The sequence below is a fragment of the Marmota marmota genome, unplaced genomic scaffold, assembly GCF_001458135.2.
Source record: "Marmota marmota marmota unplaced genomic scaffold, marMar, whole genome shotgun sequence".
Classification (NCBI taxonomy): Eukaryota; Metazoa; Chordata; class Mammalia; order Rodentia; family Sciuridae; genus Marmota; species Marmota marmota.
In genome coordinates this window covers 180,735-185,377 of record NW_026006215.1, presented here as the reverse complement: position 1 = coordinate 185,377, position 4,643 = coordinate 180,735, and the positions used below count along the sequence as shown (strand labels likewise).

General features: G+C 49.3%; 1 pseudogene; it reads left to right on the top strand.

The window, feature by feature from the left end:
• The first annotated feature begins 318 nt into the window (after positions 1–318).
• Positions 319–4,643, top strand: part of LOC107161120 — a 39,973-nt pseudogene continuing 35,648 nt past the window's right edge.

The window sequence follows — 4,643 nt, the reverse complement described above, 5'->3', positions numbered from 1 at the left end:
CTGTTAGTCTCAGGCTTCCAGGTGACCCTGAGGTGTCATGGAGGGGACCACCAATTGCTACAATATCTTGTGCTTATGACTGGGCCTGGGCTGGTGGCATTGGCCTTCATGGAGTTTGTGGAAATGAGGACCCTAGGGCCCACCTAAACTGCAAAAGGGCCCTTGGGAGATGTAGAAGTTTCTGTCTTTAAATCTCCTTTCTTGTGTGAGGCCCTGGGTCCCATTCTCAGCACCATAAAAAGAGAAAATCTCTTAAAGCCTTTCTACTTCACACAGTGGGCACTGATTCCCAATCAGGCTAGGAGCCCTCTGGGTGCCATGGGGGCTATTGCAGGCATCTGGGTAGTTCTGCAAGATCAGCTAGAATTCTTGGAGAAGCTGCAGACTAACCCAGAAGGAGGCTGCACACCCCAGACACAGATGTACCCAAGTTCTTTCCTTCTCCTGATGGCTTAGCCCCAGGATTGGGGATGCAGGGGCAGGTATGGGTTGATCCCCGGCTGTCTGGGTGGAAGGGCCTCACCACATAGAGCCAGGACTCAGAATGTACAAACCACTTGCCTTTGGTGGCCCATTGACACCTTCTCTAGACCATCACAGGCCTTGGGACTAGTTTTCCAGTGGCCTGCTCCTCACAGGCAGTGTTCCTCTTCCCAAGGCTGGAGTCTTGCCTGGGAGCTGCCCAAGACTTCTAGGGCACAGGAGAAGACTCTCTGATCCTCTGCACTCTTCAGTCTCCTCCTCTCCCTTATTCTGATTTTTCTGCTTGTGACACATATGATGAAGAGTGTCACATGGGCAGCCCATGAATGCTGTAGTGTCCAAGAGTGATTTCACAGTGACATCTACAACCACTCTACAGGAGGCTCTCTGCCTGGCCTCTGCTCCTTGGCTAACCCACTCTCCATACTTGGTTTCTTAATTCAGTTTTGCCCATGATAAAGAAGTTGCAGGGGAGACAGATATAAGTGGTTCAGCAGAGCTAAGCTTGCTGTACTTAAGAAATTGAAGGGTTGTGGAATGGGAGGGAAATGTGGGGCAGGCTGTAGTAATACTAAAAAGTAAGATTGATATCTTTGTTCTTTTTAATTCAAAAGGAAGAAAAGAAGGAAAAATCAGGACACTTCTGCTTCCTTAGAGCCAGGTTTCTTGGTCCCATTGCCTTCCATTCCCCAGAGTCCAAATTTGCCTCCATATCCTTGTTCCGAAGACACAGGCCTGGACCAAAGCCAAGCCCAGCAGACTAGTCCAGCTGTCCAGGGTATGGGTGCAGCCACAGGAGAGGAGGCTCAAGGTAACCCAGTGCTCCAGAACCACATGGAAGGAAAGGATCTCCACACCCTCTGGGGATAGAGACCTCTCCCAGGAAGTATCTAGCCTGCCAATATCTACCTGCAAAGCCCAGGCTAAGGCTGAAGATGCTGCCTAGGGAGCCCAGCTGCCTGAGTCCAAAGGGGACTCTAAGCCTCAGAAAGAAGCACAGAGGGCCAGGCAGCGCGTGGAGGTCCCAACCTCTGGGGTCAATATCAGGGAGTGGTATTGAGGGCCAAACAACTGGCTCTAGCACCTTTGGTGTGCTCTGTGGGTGAGACATTGATTTTTCCATCTGGGAGGGCAACTGAGACTTGCTACCTGCAGGTAGCAGAAAGGGACTGTTGACCCCACTCTGAGTTGAAGGCTGATGCTGATCTTAAGCCCTTTGGGGCAGAGCAGCCCTTTCATTTGTCTCTGTGGTTCAGGGAGTCTGAGGTCTTTATTTCCTTCAGGGACTTGATGTCATAGGTGAGCCATATAATCCATTTAACAGGGCTGGGATAGAAATGAAAGATAAGGTTCAGTCAGCAAATAAGCCGCTGGCAAGTCTCCTTGCCTCCAAGGAACGCTACCAAGTACAAGTTTTCTGCTGTGGGAACAGAGGCTAGAAGAAGTGAAGGGTGAGCTGTGAGTCCCTAGGAACATGTTCAGACACAAGGATGGGCATGCCAAGACCCTGGAGTGACTTGTGCTGGCCTGTTCTCAGCAAAAGGAACTAATGTCCCTAGGAGGGAATGAGGGAGGAAAGGCCAGGCAAGGTTGGAGAGGGTCCTCAGAGGCCATCAGATTGGCATGGAAGGACTGGACAGTCCACCCAGGCTGCTATGAGATGCCTGGCTGAGGGGCAGCCTTTTGGGTTGGGGCTTGGTTACTTATTTCAGAACAAGGACAGGTTGGCTGCTTCTGGAAAAAAAATACATAAAATCAGCTCAGAACCCAAAGACCTGATGAAGCCAAAAGGGAGTGACAAAAAGTATGCAGCTGCTGTGACAAAGGAAAAGGCACACACACGAAAAAAACAAACAAACAAACAAACAAACAAACAAACAAACAAAAAAACAGAAGGCCAGCATATAGACTTCCCGTGAGGTACCAGGCAGACCTGCCCAGGCCCAAGGTACAGTGATGCCAGCTGCACCTGTTGAGAGCCACTGTGACGTGTTCAGTAGAGGAGGTTTCTCAGGGAGGCAGGCTGGCCAGACCAGGGTCCCACATGCTCTTCTCTTCTTCTTGGCCACTCATGGTGGGCACTAGCCAGATGTGAAAATGACCAGTAGAGAATGGAAGAGGTGGGCCATGCCAGGAGTGGTCAGCTGCCATAGGACTCCCTTCCCTCTTCCAGCTGGCTGAACCTGAAGGATGGTGTCATTATGCACTTCCATGCCATCATCTCCAAGCATGTCACCTTTGACCCCAAGATTCACACTGTGTTCATCAGGGAAGGAGAAGAGCTCATAAAGCCTGGATGGAGTGAAGCTTGTGAGATGTACTATATTGAGTGAGTCCTGGGGTTCTGGTCCCCCCAAGCATGCGTTAGGGGTGATCAGTGAGTCCCCATGATGACCCTGCTTCCTGTATTAGCATGCATTTGATATTCCCAGCATTCATTTCTTAGTCTCATTTTTCCATGGCTCTTTTTTTCTGTCCTAACTGGAAATGAAGCCCTATTCTAAACATGCCATCTTTGTCAGTGTCCATTATAGTTTTGGCTCTGTGTCTTGATGTGTTTGAGACATAAATCTTCTGAGATAAGACTTCTTAATAACTGGTCATGTATGTTGATTTGCAGGGACTTATATAAGAATGGGTCCCTCATCAAGGACAGTGTTGTCATTCCCAGGCAGAGCCTGGGTAGAGTCATCCCTTAAAAGTATGTTCTTCAGCATGGCCATGGCTCCAACTGCACTGTGGTGTATGAGTACATCAAGCATCCACAGAAGGCAGGTGAGCATATGAACTGCTGCCCATGTGTCAAGTCCTCCCTTCTGCACTCTGGTGGTAAAGGGCCTCTCTTGTGGCACCTGTGTCCTGGCCTGGGTGCTGCTGTACAGAGCAGACTGCCTGGTCTGCATGGGTCCTCTGCTGTGTGCTACCCTTGCTGTGGTTTAACTTATGTGAGAGAGGAAATGGAAAGAAGAGTGGATGAAGCCAGAGGAAGGGCAGGGCCTGTGGGCAGATTGGAACTGGGTATTGGGCAGACTCTGGGACAAAGCAGGGAACAGGGAGCTGCTGGATGGCCTTCCTGGAGGCTTCCAGGTGGTGACCAGAAGCAGGACAGGGTATCAGGAGACTCCCTGTCGGCCTCTGCTGTTTGTCCTTTTCATTTTTTTGCTGGTGGCTTCCACATTTGACCTGCTGAGTCCTTGGAAAGAACCCTCTGCACCACTTCAGGTCCTCTGGCAGTTCTTTCTCTGTCACCTAGGACAGCTGCAGAACCCACAGGGATACTTTCCCTGCTGTCCCACCTGTGCCAGTAGCTCTAAAAGGACATTGTCCATTTTGTGTCAGCCATGGCCTTTTATGTGGTAGAGGAGACCTCTTCTGAGCTGCTGTGCTCAGAGAATTAGGGTCTCTTCTGCTTCTGTTTGGTTTGAGCTTAGGTAATAGCAGGAAGCCTTTCCTGAGCTCTTGTGGGTTTCCCAAGTTTTAAAGAAACAGGCATTTGCTTCACCCTCTGTGAAAAAGGAACAATGGTAAAGAAATCTACAATTATGTGTTTGGGGGTATAAGAGACGGAAGAAGTATCAATTTCTGTGCCTGTGGGACAAACACCATGTGTTTGTTCTTTTAAAAAGTGGCTTTGTAGCTGGGCACAGTGATACACACTTATAATCCCAGTGACTCAGGAGTTTGAGGCAGGAGGATCACAAATTCAAGGACAATCTCAGCAACTTATGGAGGCCATGTCTCAAAAAAATAAAAAAAAGTTAGGGATGTAGCTTAGTGGTAGAGTGTCCCTGGGTTCAATCTCGGTTCAAAAAAAAAAAAAAAAACAGTTTGCTTTGTGTTTATGTCTACCATCACCATTCACAGACTGTCTGGTTCAGATCCTAGGCCTTATGTGAATTCCTTGGCTGGAAACCGAGGACCTGAATTCCTCAGCTGTGTGGTGAGGGTAGATATGACCCCAGTGGGAGTCTTTTAGGATTTGTGATGTCTTGGTGCACTGGGATGGGGGCCAGGAAATTTGTCCCCCTTTCCACCCTGTGTCTCCTGGTCTGGGACTTGTTATAGGCATGCAGCATGCTTATTCTGCTGCTGGATACAAGTAGCCATCCCATCCTTCTTGGGACATCAGACCACAGGGCAGATTGGAAGCAGCCATTCAC